The following is a 27,071-nucleotide window of genomic DNA, read 5'->3' as shown; positions in this document are numbered from 1 at the left end:
TTTGAACCTGGAATATTTCTTTAATTAACCTTTCAGCTATTTACCAATGTGATTTCTATTTGTTATATATATCATATATATAATATATATATATATATATATATATATATATATATATATATATATATATATATTATATATATATAAATTAAGATAACAACCCTTGAAATATTTTTCCTACTTGCTGTTTTTCAAAGTGACATATGATTTCTTCCACAGCTGTAAGCATACAGAAATAATGTTTCCCCTCAAGATGGACAGGCATTTCAGCATTTATACAACCAACAGTAGCTTTTGCAATAATTCAAGCTATTACAGACCGACTCATCACTGTGCGGCGTATCTGCAAACATTTGTGCATTCAACAGCAATGCCAACTTGTCAGTCATCTGGGGCGCATTAATGCGATGGCTGCTTTAACAGTCCCGACACGTGTGTACATTTGCATGACTGACAGGTGCAGTGCGGTTATGGTCAACGATGCATGGCCTCCTACTGTGACAACCGTAATTACACCTGTGTGCATCCTGTACACCTCTGACACGCTCCTCTCCAGACTGACCACAAAAATAATGCATGTTGGGTTTCCATTTCATTTTTATATGCTCCATGTTGCCCTTATGATGCTGCATTTCTTGTGGACCCATGCGTATTCCAGCAGGATTCATCTTAGATATTTCAGCTTGGATAAATGTGAGAAAGCTCGATCAAAACTGCAGAATCACACTGCATGTTAATTTTTTTAAACAAAACTGTTTTTATTGTTCATGTTAAAACATTTAAAATCAGTCTCACAATCATACTTTCAGCTGTACAATGAGTTTGGAAAATTTTAATTATCTTGAGAAAGAAAAATAAGAGCATAAGCATAAAACAAACCCTGAAATAAATAAATATATAAATAAATAAAAATCCAGTGTCTCCTGGGATAATAAATTAGGAAAATAATTAAAGAACATAAAAGGATCAAAAACTGTACTTTTAAATTCACCTGTTATACATTTCAGTATAATGTCTTTAAAAATTTTGAAATATTATACACTCCTAAAAATAAAGGTTTCAAAAGGGAGTCTTCCCAGCAATGCCATAGAAGAACCATTTTTTGGTTCCAAAAATACACTAAAAATTGCCACAAATTTCAACTTAAAATCTAAGGCATGAACTGAACTAAGTCTACTCAACTTGGTCGTACAAGTAATTTCAACTTAAATTACATTAAACCAAGTTAAATTTCATATAAATTTTCTCAGTGTTAATGTAAAAACATAAGTTTCCATGACTTACTGATAATATATTTTTTTAATGTGAACCTTTCGGTGGACAAAGATCTTAAAAGAACCATTATTTTCTTTATATTTTAATAATCTAAAGATTTTTTTCCACTGTAAAAGAGCCTTGTTGCAGTTAAAAAGTTCCATGGATGTCAACCTTTTCTCATGGAACCATCAATGCCAATAAAGAAACCTTTATTTTTAAAAGTGTAAACAACATTAATACACTGGACATTGTTGGGTTGATTAAGTCAAAATGAATCAAAAAAATTGTCATTGTTTTACTTTATGTTATTTTAAAAAACTATCTTCATAAGCTTTCATAAAAATGAATGCTGATGTAAAAAAAAACACTGTCTTCTAATCACCTGACACAGTAAATTGAGACTGTTTTTCACAAAGTTAGATAAAATCAAGTGCCATCATTCTGTTCTCTCATTGACTATCCGGTTTCATTCAATAATATGTCATATTATCAAAGTAAAATGACTTTCGAATGCTGTTTTACATTGTCTTTAGTACAAATTTTGTTGCAGGCAGATCCTATACACTCTAGAGCTCTTTGATCTGGATATGGATGTGTACAGACTACTGGAATGCCTTATGTTCCTAAAGAAACAATGAATGTGCAAAAGAAAAGGTTTAAGCGTCAGTTCTCCTTGAATCAGAGTCTTTCTCAGTTAATCCAACACGTAAAGCTCCATCCACACGGCAACAGGAATTAGCCAGTGATCCGTCTGAGGCAGTTGGAGATCTCTGAAGGCTCTGGTGAGAGTCACGTCTTCTGTGATCGGGGAAAGGCTGTGGTTGCTGTGCTATTTCTCGGTAACGGCGGCGGACTCCAGTCTGGCTGGTAGAAATGAATGTTGAACATCCGAGCCCAGCTGGCAAAGACCCGCTTCTCTGTGATGAAGCGATGGTGGCTGCCTCGCCGGCCTCGCTCGTGGGAGATGTACATGGCACATTCGTCCGGGCCCGTTGGTTCGTAGTAGTGATATGGGACAGAGGGGTGCTGAGACTCCCTGTACAAAATGAGAGCAGAGATTAAAATGGGGACAGTGGTAAGGTACCATTACATTCCCTGATTCCCAAATGAATCCTGAGCTAGATATTCATTTTCAAGACAATTAACCTGATTTGGTTCAGAGAATAACTGGCTTTAAGGGGAATAAATTGATTTTATGTAATACATTATGGTTGCAAAATGACTGGGGGGAGAGGTCATGCCTCAGTGGGGAATCACAATGAATCATTTAATTTTTGGCTCTCGGTTATTTTTCTCATAGCATTGGTACACAACAGGGGCTGCCTGAACAAACACGCAGATCTTTGACCACATTGGAAATATGCGATTCACTGTACAATTTTAACATGGAAATGAACAGAAAGATTTAGGATTTTGAAACATTCTAAACAACATCCCTATTTCTAATAGGCATACACATTACATTGGTATCAGCTGATTAGGGGTGTCGTGATATAGCGGTATTGGTGATAACCGTGATATTCAAAACAACAATTATCGATCCCGTGTTAATTTAGTGTGTGACGATATACCAGTATTAGCGATAACCGCAATATTTAAAATCAACAGTTCTCTTATGATAACACCACATGTAAAAACTCCATCGACAGTACCTGGTTGAGTTCCCAGGTGGCAGTATTGTGCCTTAACGCTGACACCTGTCACACAAGAAGATGACGCAGTGCTCGCAGCTACTCTGAGGAGAGCCGTGTTCATCAGAGTAAGTTGCCATTATTTTACTAGTCATAGAATGGGAAACATTATTAACCCGTTAACAGCGTTTTTCTGTGTTCATATATTTAAGTAAAGGGTGATTATCTGAATAAGTACCGCATTTTCTTTACTCATCTTATTTTTGTATTTACAATCAATATGGCCTGTGAGTATAAACACTTTATTTCTTTGTTCAAATCTATTAAAAGTTACACGATTAAAACTGATCTTGAAAAATTGAGTGACCACATTGCTACATTAAACTCTGTAAAATGTTAAGTTGGTCGCAGTGCCATGCACTTAATGCCTCATCTGCAGTCATTCTTCAATAAGGTTCATTAGTTAACATTAGTTAATTAATTAGTTAACATATATAAATAACAAATAATAATGAACAATATTTCCGCAGCATTTTTTAATTTTAGTTCATGTTAATTTCAGCAATTACTTATGCATTATTAAAATCACAGGTTTGTAAACCTTAATGCACTGTGAACTAACATGAACAATGAACGACTCTATTTTTATTATCATTAACAAAGATTAATAAATTGTGTAAATGTATTGTTCATTGTTCATACTGTACATATTAGTTAATAAATTAATGTTAACAAATTACATCTTATTGTAAAGTGTTACCATTAATATTTATTCATTATACTGTTGAACTTGACAGTATTTTCTCTCTTGTTATTTCATAGGAGCTTCAAAGAAGATGAAGAAAGCCAGAGTCTTGTGCCCTGCATTTATCAGTATCCTTGTGTTCGTTGGGTGAAAAAGAAAAAATCAGTAAACAAAGTAAAAAATAATTTGACTGATATCTTTTCCCCCAAAGGTTTCTATAGATATCACGATATATCGATATTGTGAATTCTTATGGCCACAATAACCGTGATATGAAAAATCTAATATCGTGACAGCCCTATATTAGTGCTGTCAAACAATTAATCCAAAATAAAAGTTTTTGTTTGTGTAATATATGTGTGTACTGTGTATATTTATTATGTATACATACACACACATACTGTGTAAATTTTGAAAATATTTACATGTATGTATAATTAAATATACTTAATATAGATTTTTTTAAAATATGTACATGGATATTTATATATACATAATATACACAGTACACACATATTATGTAAACAAAAACGTATTTTGTATGCTATTAATTGTTTGACAGCACTAATATATATGTATATATTATAATATTGTATATTATATTATATGCTTTTATATATGTTGATGTCTCACTTCACTTGTAGCATTTAAATGATTCATTTAGGTTTCAGAGTTTTATTTTTAATTTACATGTAATTTTTATTTAGACAAAATAGTACAGAATCCTACATAAAACAGGCTATAACATGGAATTCATTATTGGCTTATCATATGGACAGAATTTTAATATCAGTGCATAATTATTTCTAGGTCAGTATTAGTGATTAAATTAACAAATAAACTGTATTTCATCAAAAGTTCTTTATATCTACACTACTGATCAAAGTTTTGGGGTAGGAGAAACTTTATTTTATTTTTTAAAGAAATTTTTACTTTTATTCAGCGAGGACGCATGCAATTTATCAAAATATTTTTTATATTTTTATGTTGTTACACCTTCTATTCATCAAAGAATTCTGAACAAAAATATTAAGCAGCAGAATCATTTTAAACTGTTATAATAGGGAATGTTTGCTGAGCACCATTTTAAATTACTATTTTAAAACACATTCCAATAGAAAACAAAGTTCCATTAAAAATAGTATTATGTTTTACTGTATTTTTGAGTAAATGCAACATAAAAGACTTCCAAAAACATCTTAAATGTTAACAAAAAATCTTACCAACCTCATATTTTTGAATAGTGTATGTAAAATCATTTTTACTAATGGTCTCAGGTTTAGACCTCACTGTATGCTGAAACCCAAAGCAAAGCACTGAAATCTAACTTACCTACAGAAATCTGGAGGCACCATGCCGTACACATTGATTCTGTCACAGAGCTCTAAGGCAATAGTCATTGTAAACCAGCCTGTGCTTAACCACGAGTTAGAGATTCTCCTGAAAGAGAAACAGAGAGAGAGTGTGTGTGACTGTCTGCTGAAAACAATACAATGAATACCAAACTGTGAGGCATGCTGTAGTTAACATTCCAGAAGATATTTCTGTTAGAAATTCCACACACGCAAGCCCAAGATTCTGTTGCGTTTACAGTGCTGTCCAGCTGTCAGGATCATTTCTACAACCGAACGTTATCTTCAACTGCTCATCAGTTCTGCCAACCTGCCATCTGACATAAAAGCCCTGGTGAATCTTTGACAAATAACACATTAATAAAGGAAAACAAACAGGATTAGTGAACAACAACCCAGACGTGATTGATTAGAAGCCTCTGATTACTGTTAAATTACCTCAGACAACAGAGCATCCACTGTCTGGAAGATGCAATGTAAATAATCTCTTGTGCATGCGCTAGAATATCCAATGGAATTAATCAACATCTAAACTATAACCTCTGCACAGTTAGGGGCCATTCACACAGAACATGTTTTTGCATACCACTGCACTGTTTTTCCATTGGTTTTTATTTATTTGTTAATTTTTTTTCAAAAGCAGTACCTAACGCATGACATGGCATCCAAAAAATGCAGGTCCCCATGAGGGAAAAAAATTATTAAAAATAGTAAATTATGTTTACAGTATCTGAAAGTGTAACCATGCAAACAGGTTTTCTGTAAGGGGAATGTTTAGGGCTAGGGTTGGGTTAGGGGATAGAAAATATCATTTGGTCAGTATAAAAGTAATAGAAGTCTATGTAAAGTCCCCACAATTCACAGAAACAAATGTGTGTGTGTTCTACTACACTTCTTATTAAATGTTTTCTATGCACTACATGGATATCTTTGATAGTTGTGCTGTGCAGGGTTATTTTAGTATCAACTATTAGAAACTATTATAGTTTTTATTAATATTTTTAAATAATTTTTATTTTAACATTTTCTGTTTTCATTTTAATTTTAGCTAAATTGTTTTAGTTATAATTTTTATGTATTTTTTTTTTTTTTGATTAGTTTTGTCAATTGTAACTAAATGAGCCAATGGACATTGGCATGCAGAATTCGAATCTGTCTGCCACACCCCGCAACGCGGGTATAAGAGACAGCAAGGTGCACCGTGTTCATTCATGTTTTTGCGGAGGAGCTGAGCCAGGACCCGGCAGCTCAGCGGTGGTACAGCAACTTTGGGGATGGGACGTGATGTCTCAGTTCGCTCCTTCAGGGAACGAGGGTTACACATGTAACCGAGACATTCCCTTTCAGCCAGTCACTCTTGACGTCACGTCGGTGACCGACGAATTGGGAATCCCTACCAACGAGCCACAGGTGCTGCCCAATCCAGTACCTTGTGTAGGCCTACTGAACCTTCCTATAAGGCAGGCAATAGGACTGGGCTCTACACAGAGAAGGACGACTACTGCTGTTCCTCGAGCAACCCAACCAATAGGACTTGGATAACACTGGGAAACATGCCCTTCCTACTTAGATGAGGCACACTACAGAGTCACCTACTCCCAGAGGGGGTTGAGTGACATTTACTCATGTGAAGTAGCCCAAAAGAGTCCTATTGCACATGGAAGTCTCTGAGATGGTTCAGGCTACATCATCTAGAGACAGCAGAGCGTAGCCTGCCAGGGGAACATGGCCCTAGTAACTGTACCATGGAAGTACACATATGGGATCCCAACAGGGTCCCTCATATAGGCACCAGCCTCACAGCAGATTTTAGGAATTAATTGGATGAAAAGCCTGGCGCCGGACGCTCCGCCACGTCTGGCCGCCGGAGTGCTGGAGGACTCGACAGGGTTTGCCTGGTTAGGAAACTCTCTGGAGAACTATGCGTTATGGACGCTGCAAGCCGACTCTGAACCGGGCCTCTCAGTGCCACTACCTGTTTTTGAGGTGAGAACACAGAAGGAAACCGGTTTGACACGTAGGCTATAGAGACTAGCAAACATGTTAGAAGTCGCCCAGCCCGCAGCTCTACAAATATCTGCTAATGAGGCACCACGAGCCAGAGCCCAGGATGATGCGACACCCCTAGTGGAGTGAGCATGCAGCCTGAGTGGGCAGGGCACACCTTGTGCCTCATAGGCCAAGGTGATGGCATCCACTATCCAGTGGGCCATCCTCTGCTTGGAGACAGCTTTCCCCTTCTGCTTTCCTCTGTAACAGACAAAGAGCTGCTCTGAGGTCCTAAATCTCTGAGTTCTATCCACGTACTGTTACAGTGCGCGTACAGGACAAAGCAAAGCCAGGGCTGGGTCTGCCTCCTACAGGGGCAGTGCTTGCAGGTTCACCACCTGGTCCCTGAAGGGATTGGTAAGAACCTTGGGCATGTAGCCGGGCCGGGGTCTCAGTGTTGCACTGGAATCAATCGGCCCAACTCAAGGCACGATTCCTTGACCGAAAATGCAGGTCCCCCCACCCTCTTGATCGAGGCCAATGCATTCAGGAGTAGGGTTTTTATGGAGAGAAACTTCAACTAAACTGACTCCAAAGGCTTGAAGGGGGCAGTTTGTAGGGCTCTTAGCACCAAAGCTAAATCCCAAGAGGGTAATGAGAGGGGCCTGGGAGAATTTAACCTTTTGGCCCCCCTAAGGAACCTGACGACCAGGTAGTGCTTTCCCACCGGCCTCCCTTCTATGGGGTTGTGGTGTGCGGAGATAGCAACATCGTAAACCTCAAGGGTGGAGGGGGACAGCCTACACTCCAGCCCTTGGTGCAAGGAGGAAAGCATGGCTCTGATCAAACATTTCCAGGGGTCCTCTTGGTGAGAGGAAAGCTGTGTGAGACAGGGACAGCCCGAAGGGCAGTTCCTTGTACTGATATGCCCAACCTTCGAAGGCGAACTGCTGGAATGGCCTATGTCGCAGGAAGATCAAGACATGAAAGTATGCGTCCTTCACGTCGATCACTGCAAACCAGTCTTGGAGACAGATGCACTCGAAAATGCGTTTCTGCATCAACATTTTGAACGGCAGCTTGTGAAGCATGCGATTCAAAACTCGCAGGTCCAAGATTGGTTATAACCTACCGCTCTTCTTGGGCACAATGAAGTAAGGGCTGTAAAACCTCATCCTCGTATCGGTTGGAGGGACCGGCTCTATCGCATCCTTCAGCAACAAGACTGCAATTTCCGCACGTAAGACAAGGGCATCAACAGCTATAACTGATGTGAACTGGATGCCCTTGAACTTGGGGGGACGCCAGGCGAATTGAATCACGTAGCCGAGTCTGATGGTCAGCAGAAGCTACCGAGATGGACTGGGGAATGCTAACCAGGCTCCAAGAGACCGTCCCAGTGGAACCAACAGAGCCGACTGACGTACCCACGGTGGGGCAGCATGGTTGAACACAGGGTGCAGAGGGTGGGGTCTGGGTGTGACGTGTAACACTCAACTGATCCCTCTTCATGAGAGGGGGAATGCAGGGCCCCGGCTTGGTGCTTGTAACAGCCTGGTGTGTGAAGGCATGAAGCAGGTTCTTGAGTGTCACAGAACCTATCTGGTTCCACGAATGGGCAGTAGGAGTGCTCTTGGGCAACCCACTGCTGCCCGCTGGCAAAAGAGGAGGAGGAAAGTGATCCTGCGATGTTCAGTCCACCACTTTCCTCCTCTTGGCACCCAGAGACTGAGAAAACTGCTCTTTCTCTTTGGGTACCGCTGGCTGCTGGGCAAGTGGCAGAATACAAACAAAATGAAAGAAAACATTCTCCACCCGGCCCTCCTCCGGTGGAGGGAGTGGTGTGGTCACCATCTCCTAAAAAGCATTCCCCTCCATCTCCGGGTTGCCTGTCTAGGGGCCTCTTGCACTTGCCGCCAGGTTTGGCGGGGACCTGGACTGGCTGGGCATCCTGCCTACGCCCGGCTCCATGACACTGCCTGGTGGAAGGCTGCTGCTGCTGCGTGGGAGTTGGGGTGTACGCAGGGGGGTGCCCTCGGTGACGAGCAGGCTGAGAGGCTGCGGACGGGGTGGAAGCAGGCGCATGATGTGCTTGATCGCCTCAGTCTGCTTCTGCGCTGACGAGAACTGCTGGGCAAAGCTCTCGATTGTGTCGCCCAAAAAGCTGGTCTGTGATACGGGAGCATTCAGGAACTGCACCTTATCATGGTCCTTCATATTGGCCAGACACAGCCAGAGATGGTACTCCTAGACCACCAAGGTGGACATAGCATGACCAGAGACTGTGTGGTTACCCTCATTGCTTGGAGCCAAGGTCCGGAGTTCATGTAGAACCGCCAGGTCATGACCACCTAGTTAATAAGTTAATAAGTATTTTTGGACAAATTGGTTAAGTGATGAATTCAATGACTCACTCATAAAAAACAGACACTTATCACCACCCAATGATGACCCAAATTCCCAGCAGTGAACAAACAAAGAAAAATGTTAGTGTCAGTTAATGGCCAGTTACATGAGTGTTTTTGGAAAGACACTCAGTCAATAAAATTCCAAAGACCAGAACTAACTGTTTCAAGGCCCATTATTTATATCATTTACACATTACTTGAAGTTTTGCTTAATGCATTATAAGGGTAATCATAATGTTTGTTGTAATTCATTATATCTTTTCATAAATAATTGTAACCAAAGTTAAAATGCATCATGTTTTAATGCATTATACTTTCTAAGGGTGTAACAATGAATGGATAAGTAAGGTATTATAAATGTGGGGTTACAATTAATAATAACTATTTACAATAAAAATGTTTTATAATGCATTATATTAAAAGAATTCAAGTAAACTCTAATCAAACATCAAATAAGTTCTGACTGGCTGTTTGTGTGCCACTTCATAAACCAATTTAACTTTTAGGGCCAGATTTACTAAACAGGGCAAATTAGCGTTAGAGCGCAATTCCATAACAGCATGGATGGGAAAGTAAAATTCAGACAGGGTGCACATTAAAGAACACAGACACAACATCTCATCTCCATAATGTCTAGCACAATCTACCAAGAGCAGTGCAAATTACCATCTGCTTTATGACATACTTTTTTTTGGGGGGGTGTTATATGTTTTAATTTCTCAGCATACTGCCTATTTTACTAGAGGACATATAAACTGAAAAGATGGCGTTCAAAAAAGTTCAAAAGCAGGAAAAGCATTATCCATTATAAGTATTATCGAAGTGGAAGAACTAATACGATTTTCTGAAATTTCAGCTGTATTTGAAGTGCAAATACAGGATGTTTGACTCAACATGTATGACTGCCAGATGAAGGTTGGTTCATTTAGCTTACAGTCTCAGAAACCTTTAAGGATAAAGAAGCCCCCGAAGACATAAACTTGCTGTGTCATTTGAGGGTTAAATAAAATCATAAATACAGTGAACTATTTTGTGCTAGTATCTTTCAATGCATCTTCAGATGAAGTAAACAATGTCTGTAATGCACATGGCAATACACAGTCTTTTATTAGAGGATAATGATATTTAGTGCATGAATCGTTCTTACAGAAGTATGTGTGGTACAGTATAACATGAGACTGCTCATAAAGGCAAAATGAGGATGACCACCGCCTCTGCATTTCAACCATCCAAAGAATTCAAGTCTAAACGTCACAACACTGAACATATGTGCTTGACCAAACATAATATTTATTGTTCAATATCCAGCCAATTCAATCCAGATATCATGGAAACATATTGCTTAGATCAACGCTCAGAATCCCTATGAACACATTCTGACAGACTGTATTCTCCAAAGCAGGATTGTTTAGAAGCCAATGTGACCAGATGCAGGCGAAAACAACAGAAGAGGAGAAAACTGAACTGCTAAGTCGTGGAAAAACAAAATGCCAGAACATTGAGCTGTGTTTGTGCCACAGGGCTGTCTGTCACTGCCAGGCTTGAGAGCAAATACACTGCATCCCCATTGCCAAGTACTTCTGCATGACTATTTACATGACCTTTAATGCACAAATTAGAACACCATCAATGTGACAAGACACCACTGTTCAATAAACAGTTTCATATGTTCATTCAGTTTTATACATTCATTTTATGATTGATAATTTACAGAGGAAAAAAAGAAACAAAATATGTATATGTTTTATATATACACATTCATATATATGCACTTATATTTAATTTATTTACATATTTATTTATTAATATTTCAGATTTCAACAAAAGAACTAACAAATCATCAATAATTCGTATTGAACAACTTTTGGAGGGGATGTAGATTTGAAATAGTGAGTGGACGTAGGCGGGTGCTGAGCCTGAGGCTGTTCTGTATGCAAGCATTAATGTCTTGAACTTGATGTGAGCCACAACCGGTAGCCAGTGCAAGGAGATAAAGAGAGGTGTAACATGGGCTATTTTGGGTTTGTTAAAGACCAATGGTTCCAGTGCATTCTGAATCATTTGTAGAGGTTTGATTGTGCTTGATGGAAGTCCAGCCAGAAGAGCATTACAGTAGACCAGACTAGAAATGACAAGGGCCTGGACAAGAAGTTGTGCAGCATGCTCTGTTAGAAAGGGCCTGATCTTTCTGATGTTGTGTGATGCAAACCTGCAAGATTGAGCAGTCTTTGTAATGTGGTTTTTGAAGTTCAGCTGGTCATCAAAGATTACACCAAGATTTCTGACCGAAGTTGATGGGGTAATTGTAGAAGAACCTAGTAGTAGAGTTTGAGTGGCAGGGAAGATAAGAAGCTCAGTCTTTGCCAGTTTGAGCTGTAGGTGATGTTCTTTAATCCATGCCGAGATATCTGCCAGGCAGCCTGAGATCCGTGCAGCTACCGTTGGATCATCTGGTTGAAATGAGGGATTGAAAGACCTACCAGTGAGATAAGATTCTCTGTGATGCCGAGTGATGAGAGGGTGGACAGGAGGATGTTGAAGGATGGCTGGAGAGGAGAAGTTTTGATTCTTCTGCCTCAGTGACTGGACAGAAGGAGAAGATGGGAGTTTTAGCAGTGCGTGTGGTTGGTCTGAGGTCATGTGTGTGGGGGGCTGAGAATTGACTACTGATTGTTCTAGTTTTGTCTGTGGCGAAATCATCAGCTGTTATAGAAGGGGTGGAGGGGGACGGAGGGGGACAGAGGAGAGAATTAAATGTTTTGAAGACATTACGTGTGTCTGGAGCGCTGTTGATCTTGTTGTGGAAATATGAAGATTTGGCAGTATGGACTTCAGCAGAGAAAGATGAAAGCAAAGACTGATACATACTCTGGTCTGACGGATCTTTTGATTTGCACCATTTTCTCTCTGCTGCCCTGAGTTTGGTCCGATGCTCACAAATAACATTGGATAACCAGGGGTTTGAAGGGGCAACCCATGCTGGCATGGAGGAGAGAGGACAAATATTGTCTAGACAAGAGGTTAAAGTAGAGCATAAAGTGTCAGTTGCTGCATTTATACCCAGAGATGAGAAATGGGTAGGTTAGGGAAGAGAGGAGGATACTACAGAGGAAAGAAAAGTGTAGGTTTTGTCTATAAGTAACCAGTATAGGGGTTGGTGGCATACAGGTAGCAAAATATAGTTTAAATGTAATGAAGAAATGGTCAGAGATATGTAGGGGTTCTACCAAAATGTTGTCTGCAATACAATTGCGTGTGTAAATTAAGTCAAGTTAGTTGCCTGGTTTGTGCGTGCTTGTAGTGGTAAGGCATTTGAGATCAAATGAAGCAAGGAGTGAATGGAAGTCCCCATAGACTAAAAGTGGACTGCCATCCTCCGGGAATGAGGATGGCAGCCCTTTCAGCTCCTCTTGGAAGGTGGCTAGAATTTGGCCAGGAGGGCGGTAAATTACAACAACCTGGGAGTTTTATAGGAGCTGTTACAATAATCGAATAGATTCAAATGAGTTATAATTGCACAGGGTAGAGTTGGTTGAGTATTTCCTTATATATAAAGTAGACATAAAAGAAGACAGTAGCCAAAGTAGCTAAAACCAAAGACAGACATATGGACAAACATGCAATGTGTTGTGCAGCAATACTCCCAAGCCTTCTAATGCATGTGAGAAGAAAAAGAGTTGGTGGGGGCTGGTGAAAGAAAGAAAAATTGTTAGATAGAGCAGCTGGGGTTGCTGGGTCGTCTGGACAAATCCAGGTCTCAGTCAAGCCCAAGATGAGTGTGGATTGTAAAGAAAAAGCAGAAATGAAGTCTGCTTTGTTGACAGCTGACTGACAATTCCAGAGACACACAGAGAAAGAAAGAGCCGCCGTAGAAGATGTAGAGATAGGATGCAGGTTAGCAATACTGCGTAGATGCTGAGACAACCGGAATGTTTTGGAAATGCATGATAGAGGTGGAAAAGAGAGAACAGAAAAGGAGAGTGTGTAAAGGGAAAATAAAAATAATACTTAAGTGTGTTGCCAGTTTCATTGCTCGTTGAAGTCGCACAGGTAAAGTGTCAGGTCTTAATGCTGAATGCTTCCGCGTCACTGCACAGACATCAAAGAAATACACAGTCTAAGAAACTAAAGTGGTAAAAGCTGTAGCTGCCTTCTAATTAGCACAGCCAACAGCCTATAACAGGGCAATTGTTTGCCCTGAATAATTATTGGTATATGGTTGTTTGTGATTAATGCATTTATAGGCAGTAGTATTTCTTAGTGTATGTTGTTTCTTAAAGGGGTCATATGACGTTGCTAAAAAGAACATTATTTTGTGTAATGAAATGTGTAATTATTTGATGTAATGAAATGTGTTTATGTGGTTTAAGATTAAAAAAACACATTATTTTCCACATATAGTACATTATTGTTTCTCCTCTATGTCCCGCCTTTCTGAAACGCATATTTTTTCACAAAGCTCATAATTCTGAAAAGCGAGGTGTGCTCTGATTGCCCAGCTATCCAGTGCTTTGTGATTGGCCGAATGCCTTAATTATGTGAAGGAAATGTTATGCCCCTTGCCATACTGTGATGTGTGTCCCGGTTAGAACACCGGGACGACAAGACAAAAACAATAAATCCCAATACAAACGAGCCATTTGTGGCATCCAGTGGAGACATAATTACGGGTTACTATGACTTATACTGTGTTTTTATGGATTGCGTTGCATCGTGCCGCATAAACATAAAACCATGTCTGCATTTGTGATCGGAGAAACGACAAACAACAGGTGCTACTCTACACCAGCGGTTCTCAATTCCAGTCCTCGCGCCCCCAGCTCTGCATATTTTGCATATTTAGATAATCAGCTCGTTAGAAGTGAGGTCCGTGCATGAACTGTGTTCCCATTGACATGGTCCCTACACAGTGTTCATTGCTCCCTACTCCCTGAGCAGGGAAATCTGTTGAAGTTTACCACTTCGGAACATTCATTCACGGTTTTGCACTGCGCAACCTCTTCACACACGGACAAGTGTGACATCATATACTGTACCTCTGTAAATAAATACAATTTATATTCACGTCTCGCACACTTTAATGCACTTTGAATGGAACATATACGTTCACTTCGAACTGGAAAAATGGCGGAATATCCTGTGATGTCCACTTCGCAGGGCACTTATGTTCTAATAGAACGAACGTCTGAAGCCATAAGAAAAACATACAAAATGTGCAGAGCAGGGGGAGGGAAGACTGGAATTGAGAACCGCTGCTCTACACTGCTCAAAACTTATGTTTGAATCATCAGTGGCAAATCCTTTACATATGTAAACGTATTTACAGACTTGTACTTACAGTCAGAACAGCTGGCATTGTAGTCTTCTCTCCCAGGATCAGGAAACAGTCCTCAATAAAATTTGCTGTACACATCTGAATATTTGGGTTGAACTGTTCTGGAACAGTGTTGTAAGTTGTGTCCTCTTTTAGAAGGCCAAACAAAGTATTTTCGCTTTCACAACGAAACAGCATCTCCACGACATGGCGCCAGTGGCAACAGTGAGAATCAAAGGTTACACCTTATTTCTTAGCTGAACATTTGGGTGGCATTATACAAATCTTTCCACATCGTGATGTAGACATGTGGGGATGTGTTTAAATGAGGCATTTTAGGGGGGCCTGGACGAGTCTTAACTTTTATAAAGAATATCTCTTTGGGTTTGAGACTTTAGTCTTTGCAACTTTACAGATCTTCTTTATGCACCAAGAGCTTGTAACACTCCAAAGAGAAAGCAAAACTTGAAATCACATCATGTGACCCCTTTAAAGTAACTTTTGATAGACCAGCTCTTTGAAAATTCTGCATGTATGCAAACAAACATGGGAAAACAATGATCAACAGCAACAGCAGCCAGCTTCTCCAGTCCAATTCTGACATCAAACAGAGACATATTTTTGTTGCGAGTGGTTAGTATGATTCTCACAGCAATCTTTTGTCTTCTCCGCTTTTCATTTGCAACTTTTGGGAATAACACCAACGAAAATGATACAAGATGAAAGAAAGACACACTTCGAAAGCTGCAATAAGACTGCTGTGGTAATAAGGGACAGCAGCTACAAAACACTCCTGTATCATTCTAAGCCAATTCATCAGTGGTAATATTTGCATTTCTTACTAATGAGCCTCCAAAGAGTTTTAAGAAGCACTCTGTAAAAATAGTTTTTGCGATAAAACCCACATGAAAAGACATTCACTAATGAGATCTTCAGGATGACACATCACCATAACTAGATTAGTGCTCATTTGAATCAGAATATAACCAGGACCTGTAAATTTACAGCATTCACTTTAAAAAAATAAAGGTTCCAACAGGGGGGTTCACAATGATGCCATAGAAAAAACATTTTTGGTTCCCCAAAGAACCTTTCAGTGAACAGTTCTTAAAATATTTTTTTTTTTCATTTGTGTGAAGAACTTTGAATTAGTCTGAAGAACACTTTTCCACTATAAAGAACCTTTTGTGCAATGGAAAGGTTCAGTGTACTGTATGTTAAAGGTTCTTCATGTAACCATCCATGTCAATGAAGAACCTTTATTTTTAAAAGTGAATGACAAATTCATTTTGTCCGGACAAAATTGAATATATTAAACCCCCCATTTGCTGCAAACAGACTAAGCTGCGCACACACACTTGCATTGATTAAGTGGAGATCATGGCTTAATGTTCAAATCTAAAATCCCACACTAACTGATTTCTCATGTGATCCTAGAGTTGAAAGGGAAAAGAGGCTGGTCTTCTCAGAGAGCAGTAAATGTGGAATAAGAATGGCCTCTGCAGACTCTATTCTAGGACACGCATCATCTTTCCTTAATAACACCTTTTTAAAATAAAAATAGGTCACGAAAAATTAGGGCATGTCATATGGATAATATTGGCAAGTTGATGAAAACATCTGCTATCTCCATCATGTAAATGCACGCCTTCAGTTAATTGAGTTCTGCAGACCCATTTTAGTTCAGAAATGGGTTTGAAAATATTTTGCCTTTATACAATGAAACATCAAAGTAGTGTATCATCACATATTTAAGCTTATTTCCTGAACCGTATCATTATAGATACTAAAATTGGCCTCTTATCAAATAATAACATTTTAAATTGGCTCTGTAAAACATAATAAAGTGCCCGTTACCTGTCTTTGCCAGTCTCTCTCTTGAATAGTTCATCAAACTGGAGCATTTTCTGCCAGGAGATGATATAGACCTTGAGTTTGGGCAGCACTTGGTTCATAAGCCGCAGGTTGTTATAAACCAGCCCTTTCCCGTCACGTCGCATGTAACTGCTGGGTCCCCAGAAGATGAAGACCGTGTCCTGACTAGAGTTGAGGAGTTCATGGCGGCTGCGCAGCACTCTCTGCATGCTGGAATGAGCGATGACCCTCAGGCTCGTGCGGTGACCCACGTCCACCCCGTAGCCACGGGCTGTGGGCGCGTCATTCATCCGGATGACGCATTCCGCCTGATCAATCTCTTTTCCGCGACCCCCACCGGTTAGATGACCCGAGCTGGTGACCAGTGCGCAGCTCCTGCAGTGCATCTTCAGAGGCTGTGGGGAAGAGAGTGGAAAGATTAGCTCCATGCAAGCGTAAAACCAGTCAAAAAATAGACAATATTTCATACAGAGTCTATATTAGATGCAGCAGTCATTTAAATAATGTATACGTGGCTAATCAAATGTAAACACTGGTGTACCAGTTCAAGGCAAACAAGTTAAACCTCAATGCCTTATTGGTATTTCTTTAACTACACTTCTTTGACCCAGGTAGTGGTGATTTCATGTTTTTTCTTATTGTTATATAAAGTTCATATTAAAACTGTTTGAGAAACCTTTACACCAGGCCAATTTTAGTTAACAGCAACAACAGTTTACAGTTGTGGCATGATTTCCAGCATTACTAACAAAATACTATACGAAATTTACTATACGAAATTTAGAGCTTGAAATAAAATATGTTATGTGAATATTTTGACGAATATAATAATAAGCAGAATCTTTGTGTCATTTCTAATCATACTGTAATTCTTTTAAACTATGCAAAAATGAAAATATTATTTCACTGTGTGTATTTAGGATACATAAAATGCTAGCTATGAAATTAGCCTTGCATTTTTATCAAACAATGATATTAAAGAGATAATTCCCCCAAAAACGAAAGTCAGGTTTGGAACAGCATGAGGATGAGTATGATGATGACAGAGCATTTTTATTAGGCAGCAGCTATTTGCACTAAGTGTGAATAGCGATAAATGCTATTTACACTATATTAAAATAGCATATTTTCTTAGCGATAGATGCTATTTACACTAAGTGCAAATAACAATGGATTCTATTTACATACTAAGTGCAATTAGCAATTAATTCTATTCACTCTAAGTGAAAATAGCAGTATTTTTGTGCAAATCTAAATTCTCCTTACACTGTGCTAAAATAGCAAGATTTCCTGCTATTTATAATTCTTATTGAAAATAGTGGCAATTATTTGAAACTCAGTATTGTGGTACATTATAAAATAGTATGCAATATTAATGTATTGAGTGTAAAAGATCATTTTAATTTTAATTATTAAGTGGATGTCACTTTATTGGGACAATAAAGCCATCCCTACACCTATACCTACCCTATACCCGATACTTTATTTTCTTCTTTTTGATTATTTCCTTAATTCTTAGTGAAAATAATTGCCTTTCCATTTTGATATGAGATTTGAAAAGGGAGAAAAAAAGTTCAGCAAAAAGCAGGCTCGAACTCGGGTCGATTGCGCCAAAAAGCTCACACCTTACTATATGTGACCCTGGACCACAAAACCAGTCTTAAGTCACTGGGGTATATTTGTAGCAATAGCCAAAAATGCACTGTATAGGTCAAAATTATAGATTTTTCTTTTATGCCAAAAATCATTAGGATATTATGTAAAGATCTTGTTCCATGAAGATATTTTGTAAATTTCCTACCATAAATATATAAAAACTAAATTTTTGATTAGTAATATGCATTGCTAAGAACTTAATTTGGAAAACTTTAACGGTGATTTTCTCAGTATTTAGATTTTTTTGCACCCTCAGATTCCCGATTTTCAGATAGTTGTATCTCTGACAAATATTGTCCTATCCTAACAAACCATACATCAATGGAAAGCTTATTTATTCAGCTTTCTTTCAGGTGATTTATAAAAGTCACATATATGCCATTAGATCTGATGTTTAACATGTGTCTTTTGTAGTGTTGACTACCCCAATCACACGTTTGTGGGCGGAGTTAGTGTAAATAGAATCTGCCAATAAGGTGGGCTATTTGCACTTAGTGTAAATAGACACTGCATTTTTATTTCTGGGTGAACTATCCATTTAATACACAACATATGTGGTGGAAATGATGTGTTGGTTAAAAAAAAGTATTATTTGGTTAAAGAAGAAAAATGTAATTACTGAGAGTGTAAATATTGTGTTTTAAGATAACTTATTTTAAAGAGTAACTTATTAGTTTATTTTCCACAAGGGCCAAGTGTCCACTGGTGAAGAAACATCCGTAAATAACTAAACAACTGTTTAATTTTGTTTTCAGATCCTCTTTTGGTACTCTGGGTTATAGGTCTGGTAGAATGCACCGAGAATCAATGGAGGCTCTTCAAATTAAAAGATCTATTAAGAGGAAAATGTCCTAGTTTCAAAGATACTGTTAACATATGCACTGCAATTTTACCTGAGGATTTCTTTATTCACAACATCTTGTTGGTCAGACATAAATAAAGTGGTTAGTAATTCAGGCCTCCTGACCTTGAATAGTTATATAATCCGTCCAGCTTCTTCTACACATCTCCACATTCAAACCACATACTATTCCACTGTGTGGCTTTCCATTCTCTACAGCTTTCCATGAATTATTCCAAGCTGACATAAAAGCACCATTGGTATTCTTACAGTGATAAGGGCACGGTCCCTTCAGCCCCATCCTTGGGGGATAAAGTGTTTCAGGAATAAAAGCCCATCTTGCTTCTCAAGGAAGTGTTGAATTTACGGTGAAATTTCTCTTCCCCATCCTCTGTCACGCTCTTTAAATCAATAATATGCAAAGAGTGCTGCCAGCATTGCGTAATTTGTCCTGGATGAAGGCATCTGCTGTGAGGGAAATAATAATAACAAATGGCGCCATGCATTCTGCAGGCAGTGCTGCGACATTTGCATGCATCTCCTCTTGGCATCCTATGCTCTCTAGGTAATGAAACTCAACCACAGGTCAAAGAAGACACAGGTGCTGCTCCACTGACATAATGTTTAATGAGGCCGGGAGCAGCTGAAATCCTTGTGGGCCACATGAGCTTCCTGTGTCGCCCAAAATCCTTTGTTTAACTGCTGATAAACATCCCGATATAGTCAATGGCTGCACGGGAGACTCTTGAGATCTGTTTTATCCAAATATTGCATTAGTGAGGGTTAAATCAGGGCTTGACATTAAGCTTTGACATGAATCAGTCATTCACTTGTCCGAGTAAAAAAGTTACAGTCCTTGTTTTCTGGTGCAAATGTAATTTATTCTGAAGCAATAGTCTCATCAGTGATCTATCAGGTATTACTTTAATCAGCATATTTGTGATATCTGCCTTAAATTGATTGCTGTTACATTTTTTTACTTTATGAAGGACAATATTTTCTCAACCTGATTAAATGTTCATCACCATTTACATCAAATTCTTAAATTTGATCAATACATTAAGTTAGAATAATAAGACACTATATAGTTGTTACTATTCAAATGAAATCAGTATCAACAAACTCTGTCTTTCCACTGCAGAGGAAACACAGAAGCTGCTTCGAAACTGCCATTTAGAAGTATTTACTCAGACTGTTTAATGAAGATAAATGGTTCCATTAATTCATTTACTCAAAACTGCAAATGCATAAATAATGTTATTAGATTAATGTTTTACTTTTTTGACATAAATATGAAATGTTGGAAAATGCAATGATACTTTTAAATATGAAATTAAACCACCAGTAGGTGGTGGCAAGTCTTAATGAGTGAATCATTGATTCAACCGATTTGTTCAAACAGCTGAATCATTCAATAAATGAAGCAAGTGACTGTCTTTATGAATGCCTCACTAAATCATTGACTTAATCAAAAATGCTGAATCATTCAGTAACAAAAGACTGTTGTGTGTTGCTCAGAGATGTGCAACTGTTCTGCTGTGGCTTAGAACTGTTTTTTCGTTAACAAAATGGAGCAAAAACAATCAATAATATGTCTAAAATGTAAGTCAGTTAATATTACTTTTTTATTGATCTAAAGTTGTATAAAATCAATATCACATTTGCAATCGTGCTGAAAGTCGGAAAAACATCACTCTTGTTCATGTGTACCGCAGTATGTTTGTTCATGTTTTCTTTGTGTGTGCTGTTGCACTAATAGTTTTGATTTCTCCATGAGTTAGATAGGCTGCACGAGCCTCAACTGACAAGATTTTGATACTGTCAATACATTATCTGTTATTAGTCACCGTTTACACAGAAAGTAATAAAATCAGAATTATTCTCGCCAAAGCTTCAGTGCTGCTCCAGTTATTGTTTGTTATTAAAATTTTAATCAGGTTACTTGTCCAGGCGGGCAAGTAAAATACTCTTTCACTTGCCCCTTCACAAAATCCACTTGTCCCGGACAAACAGACAAGCGTTAATGTCGAGCCCTGGTTAAATGAACACAATAGCAATTCCTTAGTCACTGTCCAACAACTCTTTAACATGTGGGCATTTAAATCTGCCCTGGGACAGCAAAAATCGGATCATTTTTTGGCATATTCAATTCAAATTCATGCAATATTGATACCTAAAGAGCACAAAAACTTGATCTGAAACACATTAACACATGGGTTGTGTCCAGACTCCAGACTCTTACTTTGTTTGTGCAAGGGCATTTTTTGTTCAATTTAGTGGCAATTTTGCTTAGAGGCAAAGCAGTTCTGCTGTGGCTTTATTTGTAACTATATTTCGCTGGCGGAATAGAACAAAAAAAGTAGTAGCCTGTGTCTGTAAGTTACTTAATATTAACTTCTTGTTTTTTCAAACGCAGTATAAAGTCATCATTACATTTGCAGTCGTGCTGTTATTTGGGGGAAAACCAGCACTCTTCGTGTGATATTGCTAAACTATATGGTACAGTATATAAAATATTTTTTTAATTTTTTACCCCATATCTACCCCAAAACGTGCAGTCTAAATGTGCATACAGTAGTCTAACCTATCACAGTGTGTGTGACTTTTTTGTTGTTGTTTGTTTGTTTTTTGCAAAGTGATGGACATACTCTATTATGTTAGATTGCACATCATTGAAATTAAGCCCTATTTTGTGATACTTTTTTCATACAGTTGAAAATTAGGATTAATATTATTTGTGAGCACCCTCACAATTTTCAGAAGCACCCTAAGTGATTTGGTTCTGAAACCGGGCCTGATCACAATTACTATGTAGTACTGTATATAGTAAACGAGTCAGCAGTTTTGGAAAGAGAATACACATGAATGCGTGATACATCTCTGTCATCCGTTGTCTCATGCAGCTCATGATTTTCCATCCTCTCTTTCCACAATGACAGCTACTCAGAGTTTTATGAGGAAGGCTCTTGGCATGGTGCTGATGCTTTTATCATTACTGAAGTAACCATTGTAAATACGCTGGATATTGATTGCAATGACTGAACAAACGGATCAGTTTTCATCACTTGCAGAATGACAAAGTGCAGACAGTCAATCATAAAGACTGATCTGAAAACCAAATCAGATTGGTGTGCAGAGTTAACCAAACGCCTCAGTGCCCTGAGTGTTTTCTGCAGTGCTTGAGGTTTTACTTCACACTGTGAATTACATATTGCAGGGAGAGCCAGACTCTGTCCATCAAGCTTGAGGAAATGTCACTGGAAAATGGCACAATCAGATTGACGCCATCTGAGAAGCAGACGACAAGAGCAATCTTACAAAATGACACGAGCACTACCCTGGCATGATGACTTGAGAATTAAAGCATTTTGTGTAATTCTATAAAAGGTCAGCTAAGATTATTTTACTGAGAGCTATATTTGCAGGTTCAAAATAAAATATTAAATTAAATCAAAATGATGCAAATTTAGCATTAGTTATTTGCTTGAAAACATTAATACACCTGAAAGTGTCAAATACAGGTTTGTTTGTTTTTGTTTTTTTGCAGTGCCACTGCATCTCCAGAAGTGCTGGGGGCAAAATTTGCTTTAACAAAAACATTCATTGCTGTCTGGTATCATGAGAGAGTTGTTTGTTATATATTTCACTATTAATAGAGCATTTTAATAGGACACTCAAATATGTGTTTTGTGAATGATGAATTATGTAATAATTCAATTATGCAAGAGTTCTGCACATGGGGTCCGATAGAGTACTCCTCTAAAAACCATATGGTTTATGGTACCAAATGTCCATGTTAAAACAGTCTGAAGCAGAAGGCAGAATGAATTAAATTTGATTAATTAGGGGTGCTTCAATAAAAAAATTCTGGCAAGTTGACAATTATTTTTTTTATGCCATAGCCAATAATCAATAAATGTCTATTTCTATATTTAAAAATAAATAAATAAATGAAAATAAAATATTAAAAACAAAAATCAAAGAATATCAATCAGTTTTGACGTTTGCTAAAGGTCACAAGTAAAGTATTCTAATTGGAGAAACATGTCTGTGGCAACATTTCTGCGAAATTATATTTTGTTGCTTCTTGCACATTTCGCAACACTTTAAAAGTAAGTGAGTGAGTGGCGCTGAAAGCATTTTCGGTTTCCTCCAAAACAAATGAAAGTGAATCTCTCTATGTGTTATGTTGGTGGTTGTACATATTGCGGCAGTTCAGAGAATGAAATGTCTTGTGAGTGGTGGTAAAAGATTAATACAACCTACTCTAAACTGAGTGTTAATAAAAGCACACATGAAATAAAAACACATTGCCATTTTGGCTTGCTTACACAAACACTTGATTTTTTTTATCATGGCTCATGTTTTACACTTAGCATTACAAGTGCAACACTGTACCAGGTGAGCTAAGGAGCAAGTTTACTACATCAGAAAAGCTATACATATGGAGCTGATTATTTGATGTAAACATCAAAATGTATTAGTTTACAAACCAAGCACTATGGTAAAAGTGTTTTGAGGTCATAATATAATATTGTGCAAGGAACTGCACAAAATAAGTATTTATTAATCAATAATTTGCCTTGTAATCAGAATTTGTGTGAAACTGGATAAAAGTTGGTGTTCTTACTCTTACTAGTGTTCATTTCAGCTGAAAACTTTAGTGAACTGTGTGTATAGAAGGCAGAGGCACATTTTTGTAGAGAGCCCATGTTGAATTTATTTGCACTTTTAAAGATTAACTGTAAATGAGTTCAGTGACCGCAAAAGTAAGCCAGCCGATATGAAATTGAAATACTGTGAATCTTTAAATGTAATCACTTCACAATTCAGTTTCAATATTTTTTGGCTTTATTTAATAGGACAGTGCACTGGTGGACAGGAAACACTGAGAAAGGAAAGAGTGGAACAGGGTCAGGAAAGGACCTTGAGTTAGAACTCGAACTCGGGTCGCCTGAAGCACGGCTGCAACATATGTCAGAGCTCTGCCTGCAAGACAACAATGGAGGCCTGATTATCCATCGGGAATGAATGTACCAGAATGTGATCAAGTTTGATGAACTGTGCATCGTTAGACTAGAAAAATACTAATTAAATAGGGGCAATTTTGATTTCATGTTTATTTTAACATCCCAACAACAGAAGATTTAATATGGTCTGCCCCAGGCTTTTTTCGGCAAGCTTCCTTTGTTTAGATGCCATTCTGAATTGAGAATCCATGATGTTTAGTCTGCCCTCCAAGGAACTCACAGAACAGAATTAAGAATGTAGGAAAAAAAAAAAAAACATAGTCAGGGAGGGAGTAATTAGTCTCATTGTACATGCTGCAGGCAAATCCCGAATTAAAAAAATAGATATCTCTTTCAAATCAGTGAAGACAGAGGAAATAAAAGTGCATTTCATTGTGGGAGGAAGGAGCTCTGGGGCATCATCGATTAAAGGCCCTGCCGAGACCGCTGACTCTCTGTAAATCGCTCTGCTGACCTGAACGGCCCGGGGGTTGCATAATATACGAAGCTAACAAAGGAGACGCGATGGGGCGCACCAGCCATAACGAAGCAGGCGGCAATTAGCCAAATCCCATCGGCGTCCCATCATCACCCTGTTGATGGTCCAAGCTGCATGTTCCTGCATGCTCTTAATTAGACACAAGCTTTTATTTTTTGCCACATATTCTACTGAAAAGATGTTTTTTCCCAATTATTAGGAACTTCCAATAACAGCAAAGAGGCCAGATGAGGGGAACGTAAGAAGGTTTTATAATGTTTCAAACAGAACCAAACAGCTGTAGATGAAGGAACATGTCTCTTTCTTGAAAATTAAAGGTGTCATATGATGCGATTTAAATTTTTCCTTTCTCTTTGGAGTGTTACAAGCTCTTGGTGCATAAAGAAGATCTGTAAAGTTGAAAAGACTAAAGTCTCAAATCCAAAGAGATATTCTTTATAAAAGTTAAGAGTCAACCACGCACTCTGCTGCTGTCAACAAAAAGAAGAATTTTGAGGCTATATCAACCACCCTTACTATATATTAACATTTATATGGGAACATGCATGTTACATATATATATGTAATCAATTCTAACAAATATATTTTGTAATATATATCCATATATGTATGTTACTTATATATATAACCAAAACCTTTTGTTGGTTTGATTACAATTGTCCTCATTGAAGTTGTTTGGATAAAAGTGTCTGCTGAATGATTAAATGTGGACGTTAATTTGCCTGAATCTGTATAGAATTGGGAACCTTTGTAGGCATATTGGGAATGTATTTTTTAGACATTTAATTTTGTATGTAAACCCATGTGTTAATAAAAAGTAATGAGTGTTTCAATAAAGCTATGTAGTACTGTATTGTTTCTGTCTTATTGCTAAATATATATTTTATATGCATCAATATATGGCTATACATGGTTCATGCATATATTGCAGAATATTGAAAAATATAAGGACTAGAGTCCCATATATCAAAATATATTGTTTCATATATCACATTATGTCTACCAATATATCCACATATATTTTTGTTTCATAAGGGTCAGAACAGTTCAACCCAAATATTCAGATGTGTGCAGTGCATTTTATGGAGGACTGTTTCCTGATCCTGGGAGAGAAGATTACAGTGCTGGCACTTCTGACTCACAGTCTTTAAGTATGTTTACATATTTAAAGAATTTGCCACTGATGATTCAAACGAGAGTTTTGAGCAGTGTAGAGTAGCGCTTGTTGTTTGTCATTTCTCAGATCACAGATGCAGACATAGTTTTGTGTTTATGCGGCGATATGCAACGCAATGCGTAAAAAGACAGTATAAATCAGCAGTTCTCAATTCCAGTCCTTGCGCCGCCCTGCTCTGAACATTTAGTATGTTTCTCTTATCGCTTCAGATGTTTGTTCTATTTAAACGTAAGTGCTGTGCGAAGTGGACATCACAGGATATTCCGCCATAATTCCAGTTCGAAACGAACATATATGTTCCATTCAAAGTGCATTGAAGTGTGCGAGACGTGAATTTAATTTGTATTTATTTACAGAGGTATATGATGTCACACTTGTCCATGTGTGAAGAGGTTGAGCAGCGCAAATCTGTGAATGAGTGTTCCGAAATGAAGTAAACTTCAACAGATTTCCCCTGCTCAGGGAGTAGGGAGCAATGAACACTGTGTAGGGACCATGTCAATGGGAACACAGTTCATGCACGGAGCTCACTTCTAACGAGATGATTATGTGAATCAGGTGTGTTGACAAAGAGAGACATGCAAAATATGCAGAGCTGGGGGCGCGAGGACTGGAATTGAGAACCACTGGTATTGTCATTACAATCTGTAATTATGTCCCCACTAGATGCAACAAATGCCTCATTTATAATGGGTTTTAATGTTTTTGTGTCAGCGCTCCACGACACACGGCATCACAGTATAGTAATGGGCTTAACATTTCCGTCACACACTTGAGGTATACAGCCAATCACAACGCACTGGATAGCTGGCCAATCAGAGCACACCTCACTTTCAGAACTAAGCTTTGTAAAGATTGACGTGTTTCAGAAAGGTGGGGCATAGAGGAGAAAAAATAATGTACTGTATGTGGAGAATAATGTGTTTTTTGAAACTTAAACCGCATGAACCAATTTCATTACACCAAATAAACAAAATAATGTGCTTTTTAGCAACATCATATGACCCCTTTAAAAATACAAAAGCGTCTAGTGATGTTCTTGTCTGTGATGTTTTGAAGGAAGTTCAAAGGAAACAAGTCAAGTCATCATTGCACAGACTCATAATGGAACAGCACAGAACATTAATCTCTAAATGACTGTTCTGGCTGCGAGACGTTCTGATAAAGTTGTTTTTGTTTCTGAAGAACTAGATATTATTATTGTCTACTGAATGCTGCTATTGCCAGAGGGCATTATGCCTCAATCTGCACTGTGTTTTTGCCAACCCAGGCTCATTGGAAAAACATGCCTGTGGTGACATTTCTGCAAAAATGATAA

At 38.1% G+C, this 27,071-nt stretch overlaps 1 pseudogene; it reads right to left on the bottom strand.

The window, feature by feature from the left end:
- Window positions 1–778: 778 nt before the first annotated feature.
- Window positions 779–27,071, bottom strand: part of LOC109050797 — a 43,973-nt pseudogene continuing 17,680 nt past the window's right edge.

The sequence above is a fragment of the Cyprinus carpio genome, chromosome B2 (assembly GCF_018340385.1).
Source record: "Cyprinus carpio isolate SPL01 chromosome B2, ASM1834038v1, whole genome shotgun sequence".
Lineage (NCBI taxonomy): Eukaryota > Metazoa > Chordata > Actinopteri > Cypriniformes > Cyprinidae > Cyprinus > Cyprinus carpio.
This window is presented reverse-complemented; position numbering and strand designations above follow the sequence as displayed.